At 38.9% G+C, this 19623-nt stretch overlaps 13 non-coding genes across 13 annotated transcripts; all 13 read right to left on the bottom strand.

Moving 5' to 3' along the window:
- Positions 1–2344: 2344 nt before the first annotated feature.
- On the bottom strand, positions 2345–2417 carry TRNAK-CUU (transfer RNA lysine (anticodon CUU)). Its single transcript has one exon. It is a non-coding gene; the product is annotated as a tRNA-Lys (tRNA).
- Positions 2418–4033: 1616 nt separating this feature from the next.
- On the bottom strand, positions 4034–4106 carry TRNAK-CUU (transfer RNA lysine (anticodon CUU)). Its single transcript has one exon. It is a non-coding gene; the product is annotated as a tRNA-Lys (tRNA).
- Positions 4107–4877: 771 nt separating this feature from the next.
- TRNAK-CUU (transfer RNA lysine (anticodon CUU)) lies at positions 4878–4950 on the bottom strand. Its single transcript has one exon. It is a non-coding gene; the product is annotated as a tRNA-Lys (tRNA).
- A 771-nt stretch (positions 4951–5721) lies between these two features.
- TRNAK-CUU (transfer RNA lysine (anticodon CUU)) lies at positions 5722–5794 on the bottom strand. The gene has a single exon. It is a non-coding gene; the product is annotated as a tRNA-Lys (tRNA).
- A 1615-nt stretch (positions 5795–7409) lies between these two features.
- Positions 7410–7482, bottom strand: TRNAK-CUU (transfer RNA lysine (anticodon CUU)). The gene has a single exon. It is a non-coding gene; the product is annotated as a tRNA-Lys (tRNA).
- Positions 7483–8253: 771 nt separating this feature from the next.
- TRNAK-CUU (transfer RNA lysine (anticodon CUU)) lies at positions 8254–8326 on the bottom strand. The gene has a single exon. It is a non-coding gene; the product is annotated as a tRNA-Lys (tRNA).
- A 1615-nt stretch (positions 8327–9941) lies between these two features.
- TRNAK-CUU (transfer RNA lysine (anticodon CUU)) lies at positions 9942–10014 on the bottom strand. Its single transcript has one exon. It is a non-coding gene; the product is annotated as a tRNA-Lys (tRNA).
- Positions 10015–10785: 771 nt separating this feature from the next.
- Positions 10786–10858, bottom strand: TRNAK-CUU (transfer RNA lysine (anticodon CUU)). Its single transcript has one exon. It is a non-coding gene; the product is annotated as a tRNA-Lys (tRNA).
- Positions 10859–12473: 1615 nt separating this feature from the next.
- On the bottom strand, positions 12474–12546 carry TRNAK-CUU (transfer RNA lysine (anticodon CUU)). Its single transcript has one exon. It is a non-coding gene; the product is annotated as a tRNA-Lys (tRNA).
- A 1615-nt stretch (positions 12547–14161) lies between these two features.
- On the bottom strand, positions 14162–14234 carry TRNAK-CUU (transfer RNA lysine (anticodon CUU)). The gene has a single exon. It is a non-coding gene; the product is annotated as a tRNA-Lys (tRNA).
- Positions 14235–15005: 771 nt separating this feature from the next.
- On the bottom strand, positions 15006–15078 carry TRNAK-CUU (transfer RNA lysine (anticodon CUU)). The gene has a single exon. It is a non-coding gene; the product is annotated as a tRNA-Lys (tRNA).
- A 2459-nt stretch (positions 15079–17537) lies between these two features.
- Positions 17538–17610, bottom strand: TRNAK-CUU (transfer RNA lysine (anticodon CUU)). The gene has a single exon. It is a non-coding gene; the product is annotated as a tRNA-Lys (tRNA).
- A 771-nt stretch (positions 17611–18381) lies between these two features.
- Positions 18382–18454, bottom strand: TRNAK-CUU (transfer RNA lysine (anticodon CUU)). The gene has a single exon. It is a non-coding gene; the product is annotated as a tRNA-Lys (tRNA).
- Between the last annotated feature and the right edge of the window lie 1169 nt (positions 18455–19623).

The raw sequence follows: 19623 nt of genomic DNA, 5'->3' as shown, positions 1-19623 counted from the left end.
AGAATGTCAAGTAAAATAAGACGAAATGAAAATGGAAGGTGTGAAATTTTCATTTTGAGATTGAATAAGAAATCAAATTCCTCTCACGTGCTATAGAATACCTAAACACTTTTGATTAAACCACTTTAGTTGTTATAATGACACCAAATTTGAAAGCCATCTGTGACTTTTCTGTTCTTACTCTGCAACAACCGTGGCAATTACAAGTTAAAAAGTAAAATGTATGCAAATTTTAGAATGGAGAACGCGGGCATCGATCCCGCTACCTCTCGCATGCTAAGCGAGCGCTCTACCATTTGAGCTATTTCCCCTGTGTGCTCACTCAGCATCACATTTCAAAAGTAACGTTACTGCTGTCCACACTTTATTTTAAGTCTAATTGCCCATAACATGAGTGTTCAGTTCACTCCTAACTGATGCCTTAACTACACCTAGGGGATGTTTTACACTTCAGGTTGGCATGTTTAGTACTTGAATAGGAGTGATATCACTGTATGTTAACCTAGACTCAGGCCCTACCTAATCTTGGAGATACATTTCTCATGAATGAGTAACCAAGGGAGATACAATTTTTAGGAGTTAGTGCATGTCTAATGCAAGATTAATCACCATATTATGAGAGCCAATGCTATCATCCAGCAAAAAATACTCGTTTTCGCCCAACGTGGGGCTCGAACCCACAACCCTGAGATTAAGAGTCTCATGCTCTACCGACTGAGCTAGCCGGGCTCCCACTTAAATATGGTATGCAGACTCATCATTTTTTATTAAGGAAAACTGTTTCTGGATATTCCTCTGCTCTTGTTTTGCAAGGAACTTCACTTTTATACATCCTTCAGAGGAAAGAATGTCAAGTAAAATAAGACGAAATGAAAATGGAAGGTGTGAAATTTTCATTTTGAGATTGCATAAGAAATCAAATTCCTCTCACGTGCTATAGAATACCTAAACACTTTTGATTAAACCACTTTAGTTGTTATAATGACACCAAATTTGAAAGCCATCTGTGACTTTTCTGTTCTTACTCTGCAACAACCATGGCAATTACAAGTTAAAAAGTAAAATGTATGCAAATTTTAGAATGGAGAATGCGGGCATCGATCCCGCTACCTCTCGCATGCTAAGCGAGCGCTCTACCATTTGAGCTAATTCCCCTGTGTGCTCACTCAGCATCACATTTCAAAAGTAACGTTACTGCTGTCCACACTTTATTTTAAGTCTAATTGCCCATAACATGAGTGTTCAGTTCACTCCTAACTGATGCCTTAACTACACCTAGGGGATGTTTTACACTTCAGGTTGGCATGTTTAGTACTTGAATAGGAGTGATATCACTGTATGTTAACCTAGACTCAGGCCCTACCTAATCTTGGAGATACATTTCTCATGAATGAGTAACCAAGGGAGATACAATTTTTAGGAGTTAGTGCATGTCTAATGCAAGATTAATCACCATATTATGAGAGCCAATGCAATCATCCAGCAAAAAATACTCGTTTTCGCCCAACGTGGGGCTCGAACCCACGACCCTGATATTAAGAGTCTCATGCTCTACCGACTGAGCTAGCCGGGCTCCCACTTAAATATGGTATGCAGACTCATCATTTTTTATTAAGGAAAACCGTTTCTGGATATTCCTCTGCTCTTGTTTTGCAAGGAACTTCACTTTCATACATCCTTCAGAGGAAAGAATGTCAAGTAAAATAAGACGAAATGAAAATGGAAGGTGTGAAATTTTCATTTTGAGATTGCATAAGAAATCAAATTCCTCTCACGTGCTATAGAATACCTAAACACTTTTGATTAAACCACTTTAGTTGTTATAATGACACCAAATTTGAAAGCCATCTGTGACTTTCATGTTCTTACTCTGCAACAACCATGGCAATTACAAGTTAAAAAGTAAAATGTATGCAAATTTTAGAATGGAGAATGCGGGCATCGATCCCGCTACCTCTCGTATGCTAAGCGAGCGCTCTACCATTTGAGCTAATTCCCCTGTGTGCTCACTCAGCATCACATTTCAAAAGTAACGTTACTGCTGTCCACACTGTATTTTAAGTCTAATTGCCCATAACATGAGTGTTCAGTTCACTCCTCACTGATGCCTTAACTACACCTAGGGGATGTTTTACACTTCAGGTTGGCATGTTTAGTACTTGAATAGGAGTGATATCACTGTATGTTAACCTAGACTCAGGCCCTACCTAATCTCGGAGATACATTTCTCATGAATGAGTAACCAAGGGAGATACAACTTTTAGGAGTTAGTGCATGTCTAATGCAAGATTAATCACCATATTATGAGAGCCAATGCTATCATCCAGCAAAAAATACTCGTTTTCGCCCAACGTGGGGCTCGAACCCACGACCCTGAGATTAAGAGTCTCATGCTCTACCGACTGAGCTAGCCGGGCTCCCACTTAAATATGGTATGCAGACTCATCATTTTTTATTAAGGAAAACTGTTTCTGGATATTCCTCTGCTCTTGTTTTGCAAGGAACTTCACTTTTATACATCCTTCAGAGGAAAGAATGTCAAGTAAAATAAGACGAAATGAAAATGGAAGGTGTGAAATTTTCATTTTGAGATTGCATAAGAAATCAAATTCCTCTCACGTGCTATAGAATACCTAAACACTTTTGATTAAACCACTTTAGTTGTTATAATGACACATAATTTGAAAGCCATCTGTGACTTTTCTGTTCTTACTCTGCAACAACCATGGCAATTACAAGTTAAAAAGTAAAATGTATGCAAATTTTAGAATGGAGAATGCGGGCATCGATCCCGCTACCTCTCGCATGCTAAGCGAGCGCTCTACCATTTGAGCTAATTCCCCTGTGTGCTCACTCAGCATCACATTTCAAAAGTAACGTTACTGCTGTCCACACTTTATTTTAAGTCTAATTGCCCATAACATGAGTGTTCAGTTCACTCCTAACTGATGCCTTAACTACACCTAGGGGATGTTTTACACTTCAGGTTGGCATGTTTAGTACTTGAATAGGAGTGATATCACTGTATGTTAACCTAGACTCAGGCCCTACCTAATCTTGGAGATACATTTCTCATGAATGAGTAACCAAGGGAGATACAATTTTTAGGAGTTAGTGCATGTCTAATGCAAGATTAATCACCATATTATGAGAGCCAATGCAATCATCCAGCAAAAAACTACTCGTTTTCGCCCAACGTGAGGCTCGAACCCACGACCCTGAGAATAAGAGTCTCATGCTCTACCGACTGAGCTAGCCGGGCTCCCACTTAAATATGGTATGCAGACTCATCATTTTTTATTAAGGAAAACCGTTTCTGGATATTCCTCTGCTCTTGTTTTGCAAGGAACTTCACTTTTATACATCCTTCAGAGGAAAGAATGTCAAGTAAAATAAGACGAAATGAAAATGGAAGGTGTGAAATTTTCATTTTGAGATTGCATAAGAAATCAAATTCCTCTCACGTGCTATAGAATACCTAAACACTTTTGATTAAACCACTTTAGTTGTTATAATGACACCAAATTTGAAAGCCATCTGTGACTTTTCTGTTCTTACTCTGCAACAACCATGGCAATTACAAGTTAAAAAGTAAAATGTATGCAAATTTTAGAATGGAGAATGCGGGCATCGATCCCGCTACCTCTCGCATGCTAAGCGAGCGCTCTACCATTTGAGCTAATTCCCCTGTGTGCTCACTCAGCATCACATTTCAAAAGTAACGTTACTGCTGTCCACACTTTATTTTAAGTCTAATTGCCCATAACATGAGTGTTCAGTTCACTCCTAACTGATGCCTTAACTACACCTAGGGGATGTTTTACACTTCAGGTTGGCATGTTTAGTACTTGAATAGGAGTGATATCACTGTATGTTAACCTAGACTCAGGCCCTACCTAATCTTGGAGATACATTTCTCATGAATGAGTAACCAAGGGAGATACAATTTTTAGGAGTTAGTGCATGTCTAATGCAAGATTAATCACCATATTATGAGAGCCAATGCTATCATCCAGCAAAAAATACTCGTTTTCGCCCAACGTGGGGTTCGAACCCACGACCCTGAGATTAAGAGTCTCATGCTCTACCGACTGAGCTAGCCGGGCTCCCACTTAAATATGGTATGCAGACTCATCATTTTTTATTAAGGAAAACTGTTTCTGGATATTCCTCTGCTCTTGTTTTGCAAGGAACTTCACTTTTATACATCCTTCAGAGGAAAGAATGTCAAGTAAAATAAGACGAAATGAAAATGGAAGATGTGAAATTTTCATTTTGAGATTGCATAAGAAATCAAATTCCTCTCACGTGCTATAGAATACCTAAACACTTTTGATTAAACCACTTTAGTTGTTATAATGACACCAAATTTGAAAGCCATCTGTGACTTTTCTGTTCTTACTCTGCAACAACCATGGCAATTACAAGTTAAAAAGAAAAATGTATGCAAATTTTAGAATGGAGAATGCGGGCATCGATCCCGCTACCTCTCGCATGCTAAGCGAGCGCTCTACCATTTGAGCTAATTCCCCTGTGTGCTCACTCAGCATCACATTTCAAAAGTAACGTTACTGCTGTCCACACTTTATTTTAAGTCTAATTGCCCATAACATGAGTGTTCAGTTCACTCCTAACTGATGCCTTAACTACACCTAGGGGATGTTTTACACTTCAGGTTGGCATGTTTAGTACTTGAATAGGAGTGATATCACTGTATGTTAACCTAGACTCAGGCCCTACCTAATCTTGGAGATACATTTCTCATGAATGAGTAACCAAGGGAGATACAATTTTTAGGAGTTAGTGCATGTCTAATGCAAGATTAATCACCATATTATGAGAGCCAATGCTATCATCCAGCAAAAAATACTCGTTTTCGCCCAACGTGGGGCTCGAACCCACGACCCTGAGATTAAGAGTCTCATGCTCTACCGACTGAGCTAGCCGGGCTCCCACTTAAATATGGTATGCAGACTCATCATTTTTTATTAAGGAAAACTGTTTCTGGATATTCCTCTGCTCTTGTTTTGCAAGGAACTTCACTTTTATACATCCTTCAGAGGAAAGAATGTCAAGTAAAATAAGACGAAATGAAAATGGAAGATGTGAAATTTTCATTTTGAGATTGCATAAGAAATCAAATTCCTCTCACGTGCTATAGAATACCTAAACACTTTTGATTAAACCACTTTAGTTGTTATAATGACACCAAATTTGAAAGCCATCTGTGACTTTTCTGTTCTTACTCTGCAACAACCATGGCAATTACAAGTTAAAAAGTAAAATGTATGCAAATTTTAGAATGGAGAATGCGGGCATCGATCCCGCTACCTCTCGCATGCTAAGCGAGCGCTCTACCATTTGAGCTAATTCCCCTGTGTGCTCACTCAGCATCACATTTCAAAAGTAACGTTACTGCTGTCCACACTTTATTTTAAGTCTAATTGCCCATAACATGAGTGTTCAGTTCACTCCTAACTGATGCCTTAACTACACCTAGGGGATGTTTTACACTTCAGGTTGGCATGTTTAGTACTTGAATAGGAGTGATATCACTGTATGTTAACCTAGACTCAGGCCCTACCTAATCTTGGAGATACATTTCTCATGAATGAGTAACCAAGGGAGATACAATTTTTAGGAGTTAGTGCATGTCTAATGCAAGATTAATCACCATATTATGAGAGCCAATGCTATCATCCAGCAAAAAATACTCGTTTTCGCCCAACGTGGGGCTCGAACCCACGACCCTGAGATTAAGAGTCTCATGCTCTACCGACTGAGCTAGCCGGGCTCCCACTTAAATATGGTATGCAGACTCATCATTTTTTATTAAGGAAAACTGTTTCTGGATATTCCTCTGCTCTTGTTTTGCAAGGAACTTCACTTTTATACATCCTTCAGAGGAAAGAATGTCAAGTAAAATAAGACGAAATGAAAATGGAAGGTGTGAAATTTTCATTTTGAGATTGCATAAGAAATCAAATTCCTCTCACGTGCTATAGAATACCTAAACACTTTTGATTAAACCACTTTAGTTGTTATAATGACACCAAATTTGAAAGCCATCTGTGACTTTTCTGTTCTTACTCTGCAACAACCATGGCAATTACAAGTTAAAAAGTAAAATGTATGCAAATTTTAGAATGGAGAATGCGGGCATCGATCCCGCTACCTCTCGCATGCTAAGCGAGCGCTCTACCATTTGAGCTAATTCCCCTGTGTGCTCACTCAGCATCACATTTCAAAAGTAACGTTACTGCTGTCCACACTTTATTTTAAGTCTAATTGCCCATAACATGAGTGTTCAGTTCACTCCTAACTGATGCCTTAACTACACCTAGGGGATGTTTTACACTTCAGGTTGGCATGTTTAGTACTTGAATAGGAGTGATATCACTGCATGTTAACCTAGACTCAGGCCCTACCTAATCTTGGAGATACATTTCTCATGAATGAGTAACCAAGGGAGATACAATTTTTAGGAGTTAGTGCATGTCTAATGCAAGATTAATCACCATATTATGAGAGCCAATGCAATCATCCAGCAAAAAATACTCGTTTTCGCCCAACGTGGGGCTCGAACCCACGACCCTGATATTAAGAGTCTCATGCTCTACCGACTGAGATAGCCGGGCTCCCACTTAAATATGGTATGCAGACTCATCATTTTTTATTAAGGAAAACCGTTTCTGGATATTCCTCTGCTCTTGTTTTGCAAGGAACTTCACTTTTATACATCCTTCAGAGGAAAGAATGTCAAGTAAAATAAGACGAAATGAAAATGGAAGGTGTGAAATTTTCATTTTGAGATTGCATAAGAAATCAAATTCCTCTCACGTGCTATAGAATACCTACACACTTTTGATTAAACCACTTTAGTTGTTATAATGACACCAAATTTGAAAGCCATCTCTGACTTTTCTGTTCTTACTCTGCAACAACCATGGCAATTACAAGTTAAAAAGTAAAATGTATGCAAATTTTAAAATGGAGAATGCGGGCATCGATCCCGCTACCTCTCGCATGCTAAGCGAGCGCTCTACCATTTGAGCTAATTCCCCTGTGTGCTCACTCAGCATCACATTTCAAAAGTAACGTTACTGCTGTCCACACTTTATTTTAAGTCTAATTGCCCATAACATGAGTGTTCAGTTCACTCCTAACTGATGCCTTAACTACACCTAGGGGATGTTTTACACTTCAGGTTGGCATGTTTAGTACTTGAATAGGAGTGATATCACTGCATGTTAACCTAGACTCAGGCCCTACCTAATCTTGGAGATACATTTCTCATGAATGAGTAACCAAGGGAGATACAATTTTTAGGAGTTAGTGCATGTCTAATGCAAGATTAATCACCATATTATGAGAGCCAATGCTATCATCCAGCAAAAAATACTCGTTTTCGCCCAACGTGGGGCTCGAACCCACGACCCTGAGATTAAGAGTCTCATGCTCTACCGACTGAGCTAGCCGGGCTCCCACTTAAATATGGTATGCAGACTCATCATTTTTTATTAAGGAAAACTGTTTCTGGATATTCCTCTGCTCTTGTTTTGCAAGGAACTTCACTTTTATACATCCTTCAGAGGAAAGAATGTCAAGTAAAATAAGACGAAATGAAAATGGAAGGTGTGAAATTTTCATTTTGAGATTGCATAAGAAATCAAATTTCTCTCACGTGCTATAGAATACCTAAACACTTTTGATTAAACCACTTTAGTTGTTATAATGACACCAAATTTGAAAGCCATCTGTGACTTTTCTGTTCTTACTCTGCAACAACCATGGCAATTACAAGTTAAAAAGTAAAATGTATGCAAATTTTAGAATGGAGAATGCGGGCATCGATCCCGCTACCTCTCGCATGCTAAGCGAGCGCTCTACCATTTGAGCTAATTCCCCTGTGTGCTCACTCAGCATCACATTTCAAAAGTAACGTTACTGCTGTCCACACTTTATTTTAAGTCTAATTGCCCATAACATGAGTGTTCAGTTCACTCCTAACTGATGCCTTAACTACACCTAGGGGATGTTTTACACTTCAGGTTGGCATGTTTAGTACTTGAATAGGAGTGATATCACTGCATGTTAACCTAGACTCAGGCCCTACCTAATCTTGGAGATACATTTCTCATGAATGAGTAACCAAGGGAGATACAATTTTTAGGAGTTAGTGCATGTCTAATGCAAGATTAATCACCATATTATGAGAGCCAATGCTATCATCCAGCAAAAAATACTCGTTTTCGCCCAACGTGGGGCTCGAACCCACGACCCTGAGATTAAGAGTCTCATGCTCTACCGACTGAGCTAGCCGGGCTCCCACTTAAATATGGTATGCAGACTCATCATTTTTTATTAAGGAAAACTGTTTCTGGATATTCCTCTGCTCTTGTTTTGCAAGGAACTTCACTTTTATACATCCTTCAGAGGAAAGAATGTCAAGTAAAATAAGACGAAATGAAAATGGAAGGTGTGAAATTTTCATTTTGAGATTGCATAAGAAATCAAATTCCTCTCACGTGCTATAGAATACCTAAACACTTTTGATTAAACCACTTTAGTTGTTATAATGACACCAAATTTGAAAGCCATCTGTGACTTTTCTGTTCTTACTCTGCAACAACCATGGCAATTACAAGTTAAAAAGTAAAATGTATGCAAATTTTAAAATGGAGAATGCGGGCATCGATCCCGCTACCTCTCGCATGCTAAGCGAGCGCTCTACCATTTGAGCTAATTCCCCTGTGTGCTCACTCAGCATCACATTTCAAAAGTAACGTTACTGCTGTCCACACTTTATTTTAAGTCTAATTGCCCATAACATGAGTGTTCAGTTCACTCCTAACTGATGCCTTAACTACACCTAGGGGATGTTTTACACTTCAGGTTGGCATGTTTAGTACTTGAATAGGAGTGATATCACTGTATGTTAACCTAGACTCAGGCCCTACCTAATCTTGGAGATACATTTCTCATGAATGAGTAACCAAGGGAGATACAATTTTTAGGAGTTAGTGCATGTCTAATGCAAGATTAATCACCATATTATGAGAGCCAATGCAATCATCCAGCAAAAAATACTCGTTTTCGCCCAACGTGGGGCTCGAACCCACGACCCTGATATTAAGAGTCTCATGCTCTACCGACTGAGATAGCCGGGCTCCCACTTAAATATGGTATGCAGACTCATCATTTTTTATTAAGGAAAACCGTTTCTGGATATTCCTCTGCTCTTGTTTTGCAAGGAACTTCACTTTTATACATCCTTCAGAGGAAAGAATGTCAAGTAAAATAAGACGAAATGAAAATGGAAGGTGTGAAATTTTCATTTTGAGATTGCATAAGAAATCAAATTCCTCTCACGTGCTATAGAATACCTAAACACTTTTGATTAAACTACTTTAGTTGTTATAATGACACCAAATTTGAAAGCCATCTGTGACTTTTCTGTTCTTACTCTGCAACAACCATGGCAATTACAAGTTAAAAAGTAAAATGTATGCAAATTTTAGAATGGAGAATGCGGGCATCGATCCCGCTACCTCTCGCATGCTAAGCGAGCGCTCTACCATTTGAGCTAATTCCCCTGTGTGCTCACTCAGCATCACATTTCAAAAGTAACGTTACTGCTGTCCACACTTTATTTTAAGTCTAATTGCCCATAACATGAGTGTTCAGTTCACTCCTAACTGATGCCTTAACTACACCTAGGGGATGTTTTACACTTCAGGTTGGCATGTTTAGTACTTGAATAGGAGTGATATCACTGCATGTTAACCTAGACTCAGGCCCTACCTAATCTTGGAGATACATTTCTCATGAATGAGTAACCAAGGGAGATACAATTTTTAGGAGTTAGTGCATGTCTAATGCAAGATTAATCACCATATTATGAGAGCCAATGCTATCATCCAGCAAAAAATACTCGTTTTCGCCCAACGTGGGGCTCGAACCCACGACCCTGAGATTAAGAGTCTCATGCTCTACCGACTGAGCTAGCCGGGCTCCCACTTAAATATGGTATGCAGACTCATCATTTTTTATTAAGGAAAACTGTTTCTGGATATTCCTCTGCTCTTGTTTTGCAAGGAACTTCACTTTTATACATCCTTCAGAGGAAAGAATGTCAAGTAAAATAAGACGAAATGAAAATGGAAGGTGTGAAATTTTCATTTTGAGATTGCATAAGAAATCAAATTCCTCTCACGTGCTATAGAATACCTAAACACTTTTGATTAAACCACTTTAGTTGTAATAATGACACCAAATTTGAAAGCCATCTGTGACTTTTCTGTTCTTACTCTGCAACAACCATGGCAATTACAAGTTAAAAAGTAAAATGTATGCAAATTTTAAAATGGAGAATGCGGGCATCGATCCCGCTACCTCTCGCATGCTAAGCGAGCGCTCTACCATTTGAGCTAATTCCCCTGTGTGCTCACTCAGCATCACATTTCAAAAGTAACGTTACTGCTGTCCACACTTTATTTTAAGTCTAATTGCCCATAACATGAGTGTTCAGTTCACTCCTAACTGATGCCTTAACTACACCTAGGGGATGTTTTACACTTCAGGTTGGCATGTTTAGTACTTGAATAGGAGTGATATCACTGCATGTTAACCTAGACTCAGGCCCTACCTAATCTTGGAGATACATTTCTCATGAATGAGTAACCAAGGGAGATACAATTTTTAGGAGTTAGTGCATGTCTAATGCAAGATTAATCACCATATTATGAGAGCCAATGCTATCATCCAGCAAAAAATACTCGTTTTCGCCCAACGTGGGGCTCGAACCCACGACCCTGAGATTAAGAGTCTCATGCTCTACCGACTGAGCTAGCCGGGCTCCCACTTAAATATGGTATGCAGACTCATCATTTTTTATTAAGGAAAACTGTTTCTGGATATTCCTCTGCTCTTGTTTTGCAAGGAACTTCACTTTTATACATCCTTCAGAGGAAAGAATGTCAAGTAAAATAAGACGAAATGAAAATGGAAGGTGTGAAATTTTCATTTTGAGATTGCATAAGAAATCAAATTTCTCTCACGTGCTATAGAATACCTAAACACTTTTGATTAAACCACTTTAGTTGTTATAATGACACCAAATTTGAAAGCCATCTGTGACTTTTCTGTTCTTACTCTGCAACAACCATGGCAATTACAAGTTAAAAAGTAAAATGTATGCAAATTTTAGAATGGAGAATGCGGGCATCGATCCCGCTACCTCTCGCATGCTAAGCGAGCGCTCTACCATTTGAGCTAATTCCCCTGTGTGCTCACTCAGCATCACATTTCAAAAGTAACGTTACTGCTGTCCACACTTTATTTTAAGTCTAATTGCCCATAACATGAGTGTTCAGTTCACTCCTAACTGATGCCTTAACTACACCTAGGGGATGTTTTACACTTCAGGTTGGCATGTTTAGTACTTGAATAGGAGTGATATCACTGCATGTTAACGTAGACTCAGGCCCTACCTAATCTTGGAGATACATTTCTCATGAATGAGTAACCAAGGGAGATACAATTTTTAGGAGTTAGTGCATGTCTAATGCAAGATTAATCACCATATTATGAGAGCCAATGCTATCATCCAGCAAAAAATACTCGTTTTCGCCCAACGTGGGGCTCGAACCCACGACCCTGATATTAAGAGTCTCATGCTCTACCGACTGAGCTAGCCGGGCTCCCACTTAAATATGGTATGCAGACTCATCATTTTTTATTAAGGAAAACTGTTTCTGGATATTCCTCTGCTCTTGTTTTGCAAGGAACTTCACTTTTATACATCCTTCAGAGGAAAGAATGTCAAGTAAAATAAGACGAAATGAAAATGGAAGGTGTGAAATTTTCATTTTGAGATTGCATAAGAAATCAAATTCCTCTCACGTGCTATAGAATACCTAAACACTTTTGATTAAACCACTTTAGTTGTAATAATGACACCAAATTTGAAAGCCATCTGTGACTTTTCTGTTCTTACTCTGCAACAACCATGGCAATTACAAGTTAAAAAGTAAAATGTATGCAAATTTTAAAATGGAGAATGCGGGCATCGATCCCGCTACCTCTCGCATGCTAAGCGAGCGCTCTACCATTTGAGCTAATTCCCCTGTGTGCTCACTCAGCATCACATTTCAAAAGTAACGTTACTGCTGTCCACACTTTATTTTAAGTCTAATTGCCCATAACATGAGTGTTCAGTTCACTCCTAACTGATGCCTTAACTACACCTAGGGGATGATTTACACTTCAGGTTGGCATGTTTAGTACTTGAATAGGAGTGATATCACTGCATGTTAACCTAGACTCAGGCCCTACCTAATCTTGGAGATACATTTCTCATGAATGAGTAACCAAGGGAGATACAATTTTTAGGAGTTAGTGCATGTCTAATGCAAGATTAATCACCATATTATGAGAGCCAATGCTATCATCCAGCAAAAAATACTCGTTTTCGCCCAACGTGGGGCTCGAACCCACGACCCTGAGATTAAGAGTCTCATGCTCTACCGACTGAGCTAGCCGGGCTCCCACTTAAATATGGTATGCAGACTCATCATTTTTTATTAAGGAAAACTGTTTCTGGATATTCCTCTGCTCTTGTTTTGCAAGGAACTTCACTTTTATACATCCTTCAGAGGAAAGAATGTCAAGTAAAATAAGACGAAATGAAAATGGAAGGTGTGAAATTTTCATTTTGAGATTGCATAAGAAATCAAATTTCTCTCACGTGCTATAGAATACCTAAACACTTTTGATTAAACCACTTTAGTTGTTATAATGACACCAAATTTGAAAGCCATCTGTGACTTTTCTGTTCTTACTCTGCAACAACCATGGCAATTACAAGTTAAAAAGTAAAATGTATGCAAATTTTAGAATGGAGAATGCGGGCATCGATCCCGCTACCTCTCGCATGCTAAGCGAGCGCTCTACCATTTGAGCTAATTCCCCTGTGTGCTCACTCAGCATCACATTTCAAAAGTAACGTTACTGCTGTCCACACTTTATTTTAAGTCTAATTGCCCATAACATGAGTGTTCAGTTCACTCCTAACTGATGCCTTAACTACACCTAGGGGATGTTTTACACTTCAGGTTGGCATGTTTAGTACTTGAATAGGAGTGATATCACTGCATGTTAACCTAGACTCAGGCCCTACCTAATCTTGGAGATACATTTCTCATGAATGAGTAACCAAGGGAGATACAATTTTTAGGAGTTAGTGCATGTCTAATGCAAGATTAATCACCATATTATGAGAGCCAATGCTATCATCCAGCAAAAAATACTCGTTATCGCCCAACTTGGGGCTCGAACCCACGACCCTGAGATTAAGAGTCTCATGCTCTACCGACTGAGCTAGCCGGGCTCCCACTTAAATATGGTATGCAGACTCATCATTTTTTATTAAGGAAAACTGTTTCTGGATATTCCTCTGCTCTTGTTTTGCAAGGAACTTCACTTTTATACATCCTTCAGAGGAAAGAATGTCAAGTAAAATAAGACGAAATGAAAATGGAAGGTGTGAAATTTTCATTTTGAGATTGCATAAGAAATCAAATTCCTCTCACGTGCTATAGAATACCTAAACACTTTTGATTAAACCACTTTAGTTGTTATAATGACACCAAATTTGAAAGCCATCTGTGACTTTTCTGTTCTTACTCTGCAACAACCATGGCAATTACAAGTTAAAAAGTAAAATGTATGCAAATTTTAAAATGGAGAATGCGGGCATCGATCCCGCTACCTCTCGCATGCTAAGCGAGCGCTCTACCATTTGAGCTAATTCCCCTGTGTGCTCACTCAGCATCACATTTCAAAAGTAACGTTACTGCTGTCCACACTTTATTTTAAGTCTAATTGCCCATAACATGAGTGTTCAGTTCACTCCTAACTGATGCCTTAACTACACCTAGGGGATGTTTTACACTTCAGGTTGGCATGTTTAGTACTTGAATAGGAGTGATATCACTGCATGTTAACGTAGACTCAGGCCCTACCTAATCTTGGAGATACATTTCTCATGAATGAGTAACCAAGGGAGATACAATTTTTAGGAGTTAGTGCATGTCTAATGCAAGATTAATCACCATATTATGAGAGCCAATGCTATCATCCAGCAAAAAATACTCGTTTTCGCCCAACGTGGGGTTCGAACCCACGACCCTGAGATTAAGAGTCTCATGCTCTACCGACTGAGCTAGCCGGGCTCCCACTTAAATATGGTATGCAGACTCATCATTTTTTATTAAGGAAAACTGTTTCTGGATATTCCTCTGCTCTTGTTTTGCAAGGAACTTCACTTTTATACATCCTTCAGAGGAAAGAATGTCAAGTAAAATAAGACGAAATGAAAATGGAAGGTGTGAAATTTTCATTTTGAGATTGCATAAGAAATCAAATTCCTCTCACGTGCTATAGAATACCTAAACACTTTTGATTAAACCACTTTAGTTGTTATAATGACACCAAATTTGAAAGCCATCTGTGACTTTTCTGTTCTTACTCTGCAACAACCATGGCAATTACAAGTTAAAAAGTAAAATGTATGCAAATTTTAAAATGGAGAATGCGGGCATCGATCCCGCTACCTCTCGCATGCTAAGCGAGCGCTCTACCATTTGAGCTAATTCCCCTGTGTGCTCACTCAGCATAACATTTCAAAAGTAACGTTACTGCTGTCCACACTTTATTTTAAGTCTAATTGCCCATAACATGAGTGTTCAGTTCACTCCTAACTGATGCCTTTACTACACCTAGGGGATGTTTTACACTTCAGGTTGGCATGTTTAGTACTTGAATAGGAGTGATATCACTGCATGTTAACCTAGACTCAGGCCCTACCTAATCTTGGAGATACATTTCTCATGAATGAGTAACCAAGGGAGATACAATTTTTAGGAGTTAGTGCATGTCTAATGCAAGATTAATCACCATATTATGAGAGCCAATGCTATCATCCAGCAAAAAATACTCGTTTTCGCCCAACGTGGGGCTCGAACCCACGACCCTGAGATTAAGAGTCTCATGCTCTACCGACTGAGCTAGCCGGGCTCCCACTTAAACATGGTATGCAGACTCATCATTTTTTATTAAGGAAAACTGTTTCTGGATATTCCTCTGCTCTTGTTTTGCAAGGAACTTCACTTTTATACATCCTTCAGAGGAAAGAATGTCAAGTAAAATAAGACGAAATGAAAATGGAAGGTGTGAAATTTTCATTTTGAGATTGCATAAGAAATCAAATTCCTCTCACGTGCTATAGAATACCTAAACACTTTTGATTAAACCACTTTAGTTGTTATAATGACACCAAATTTGAAAGCCATCTGTGACTTTTCTGTTCTTACTCTGCAACAACCATGGCAATTACAAGTTAAAAAGTAAAATGTATGCAAATTTTAGAATGGAGAATGCGGGCATCGCTCCCGCTACCTCTCGCATGCTAAGCGAGCGCTCTACCATTTGAGCTAATTCCCCTGTGTGCTCACTCAGCATCACATTTCAAAAGTAACGTTACTGCTGTCCACACTTTATTTTAAGTCTAATTGCCCATAACATGAGTGTTCAGTTCACTCCTAACTGATGCCTTAACTACACCTAGGGGATGTTTTACACTTCAGGTTGGCATGTTTAGTACTTGAATAGGAGTGATATCACTGTATGTTAACCTAGACTCAGGCCCTACCTAATCTTGGAGATACATTTCTCATGAATGAGTAACCAAGGGAGATACAATTTTTAGGAGTTAGTGCATGTCTAATGCAAGATTAATCACCATATTATGAGAGCCAATGCAATCATCCAGCAAAAAATACTCGTTTTCGCCCAACGTGGGGCTCGAACCCACGACCCTGATATTAAGAGTCTCATGCTCTACCGACTGAGATAGCCGGGCTCCCACTTAAATATGGTATGCAGACTCATCATTTTTTATTAAGGAAAACCGTTTCTGGATATTCCTCTGCTCTTGTTTTGCAAGGAACTTCACTTTTATACATCCTTCAGAGGAAAGAATGTCAAGTAAAATAAGACGAAATGAAAATGGAAGGTGTGAAATTTTCATTTTGAGATTGCATAAGAAATCAAATTCCTCTCACGTGCTATAGAATACCTAAACACTTTTGATTAAACCACTTTAGTTGTTATAATGACACCAAATTTGAAAGCCATCTGTGACTTTTCTGTTCTTACTCTGCAACAACCATGGCAATTACAAGTTAAAAAGTAAAATGTATGCAAATTTTAAAATGGAGAATGCAGGCATCGATCCCGCTACCTCTCGCATGCTAAGCGAGCGCTCTACCATTTGAGCTAATTCCCCTGTGTGCTCACTCAGCATCACATTTCAAAAGTAACGTTACTGCTGTCCACACTTTATTTTAAGTCTAATTGCCCATAACATGAGTGTTCAGTTCACTCCTAACTGATGCCTTAACTACACCTAGGGGATGTTTTACACTTCAGGTTGGCATGTTTAGTACTTGAATAGGAGTGATATCACTGTATGTTAACCTAGACTCAGGCCCTACCTAATCTTGGAGATACATTTCTCATGAATGAGTAACCAAGGGAGATACAATTTTTAGGAGTTAGTGCATGTCTAATGCAAGATTAATCACCATATTATGAGAGCCAATGCTATCATCCAGCAAAAAATACTCGTTTTTGCCCAACATGGGGCTCGAACCCACGACCCTGAGATTAAGAGTCTCATGCTCTACCAACTGAGCTAGCCGGGCTCCCACTTAAATATGGTATGCAGACTCATCATTTTTTATTAAGGAAAACTGTTTCTGGATATTCCTCTGCTCTTGTTTTGCAAGGAACTTCACTTTTATACATCCTTCAGAGGAAAGAATGTCAAGTAAAATAAGACGAAATGAAAATGGAAGGTGTGAAATTTTCATTTTGAGATTGCATAAGAAATCAAATTCCTCTCACGTGCTATAGAATACCTAAACACTTTTGATTAAACCACTTTAGTTGTTATAATGACACCAAATTTGAAAGCCATCTGTGACTTTTCTGTTCTTACTCTGCAACAACCATGGCAATTACAAGTTAAAAAGTAAAATGTATGCAAATTTTAGAATGGAGAATGCGGGCATCGATCCCGCTACCTCTCGCATGCTAAGCGAGCGCTCTACCATTTGAGCTAATTCCCCTGTGTGCTCACTCAGCATCACATTTCAAAAGTAACGTTACTGCTGTCCACACTTTATTTTAAGTCTAATTGCCCATAACATGAGTGTTCAGTTCACTCCTAACTGATGCCTTAACTACACCTAGGGGATGTTTTACACTTCAGGTTGGCATGTTTAGTACTTGAATAGGAGTGATATCACTGCATGTTAACCTAGACTCAGGCCCTACCTAATCTTGGAGATACATTTCTCATGAATGAGTAACCAAGGGAGATACAATTTTTAGGAGTTAGTGCATGTCTAATGCAAGATTAATCACCATATTATGAGAGCCAATGCTATCATCCAGCAAAAAATACTCGTTTTCGCCCAACGTGGGGCTCGAACCCACGACCCTGAGATTAAGAGTCTCATGCTCTACCGACTGAGCTAGCCGGGCTCCCACTTAAATATGGTATGCAGACTCATCATTTTTTATTAAGGAAAACTGTTTCTGGATATTCCTCTGCTCTTGTTTTGCAAGGAACTTCACTTTCATACATCCTTCAGAGGAAAGAATGTCAAGTAAAATAAGACGAAATGAAAATGGAAGGTGTGAAATTTTCATTTTGAGATTGCATAAGAAATCAAATTCCTCTCACGTGCTATAGAATACCTAAACACTTTTGATTAAACCACTTTAGTTGTTATAATGACACCAAATTTGAAAGCCATCTGTGACTTTCATGTTCTTACTCTGCAACAACCATGGCAATTACAAGTTAAAAAGTAAAATGTATGCAAATTTTAGAATGGAGAATGCGGGCATCGATCCCGCTACCTCTCGTATGCTAAGCGAGCGCTCTACCATTTGAGCTAATTCCCCTGTGTGCTCACTCAGCATCACATTTCAAAAGTAACGTTACTGCTGTCCACACTGTATTTTAAGTCTAATTGCCCATAACATGAGTGTTCAGTTCACTCCTAACTGATGCCTTAACTACACCTAGGGGATGTTTTACACTTCAGGTTGGCATGTTTAGTACTTGAATAGGAGTGATATCACTGTATGTTAACCTAGACTCAGGCCCTACCTAATCTTGGAGATACATTTCTCATGAATGAGTAACCAAGGGAGATACAATTTTTAGGAGTTAGTGCATGTCTAATGCAAGATTAATCACCATATTATGAGAGCCAATGCTATCATCCAGCAAAAAATACTCGTTTTCGCCCAACGTGGGGCTCGAACCCACGACCCTGAGATTAAGAGTCTCATGCTCTACCGACTGAGCTAGCCGGGCTCCCACTTAAATATGGTATGCAGACTCATCATTTTTTATTAAGGAAAACTGTTTCTGGATATTCCTCTGCTCTTGTTTTGCAAGGAACTTCACTTTTATACATCCTTCAGAGGAAAGAATGTCAAGTAAAATAAGACGAAATGAAAATGGAAGGTGTGAAATTTTCATTTTGAGATTGCATAAGAAATCAAATTCCTCTCACGTGCTATAGAATACCTAAACACTTTTGATTAAACCACTTTAGTTGTTATAATGACACCAAATTTGAAAGCCATCTGTGACTTTTCTGTTCTTACTCTGCAACAACCATGGAAATTACAAGTTAAAAAGTAAAATGTATGCAAATTTTAAAATGGAGAATGCGGGCATCGATCCCGCTACCTCTCGCATGCTAAGCGAGCGCTCTACCATTTGAGCTAATTCCCCTGTGTGCTCACTCAGCATCACATTTCAAAAGTAACGTTACTGCTGTCCACACTTTATTTTAAGTCTAATTGCCCATAACATGAGTGTTCAGTTCACTCCTAACTGATGCCTTAACTACACCTAGGGGATGTTTTACACTTCAGGTTGGCATGTTTAGTACTAGAATAGGAGTGATATCACTGTATGTTAACCTAGACTCAGGCCCTACCTAATCTTGGAGATACATTTCTCATGAATGAGTAACCAAGGGAGATACAATTTTTAGGAGTTAGTGCATGTCTAATGCAAGATTAATCACCATATTATGAGAGCCAATGCTATCATCCAGCAAAAAATACTCGTTTTCGCCCAACGTGGGGCTCGAACCCACAACCCTGAAATTAAGAGTCTCATGCTCTACCGACTGAGCTAGCCGGGCTCCCACTTAAATATGGTATGCAGACTCATCATTTTTTATTAAGGAAAACTGTTTCTGGATATTCCTCTGCTCTTGTTTTGCAAGGAACTTCACTTTTATACATCCTTCAGAGGAAAGAATGTCAAGTAAAATAAGACGAAATGAAAATGGAAGGTGTGAAATTTTCATTTTGAGATTGCATAAGAAATCAAATTCCTCTCACGTGCTATAGAATACCTAAACACTTTTGATTAAACCACTTTAGTTGTTATAATGACACCAAATTTGAAAGCCATCTGTGACTTTTCTGTTCTTACTCTGCAACAACCATGGCAATTACAAGTTA

Source organism: Triturus cristatus, chromosome 4_1, assembly GCF_964204655.1.
Source record: "Triturus cristatus chromosome 4_1, aTriCri1.1, whole genome shotgun sequence".
NCBI lineage: Eukaryota > Metazoa > Chordata > Amphibia > Caudata > Salamandridae > Triturus > Triturus cristatus.
The sequence above is the reverse complement of the archived record's forward strand: the minus strand, read 5'-3'. Positions and strand labels throughout refer to the sequence as shown.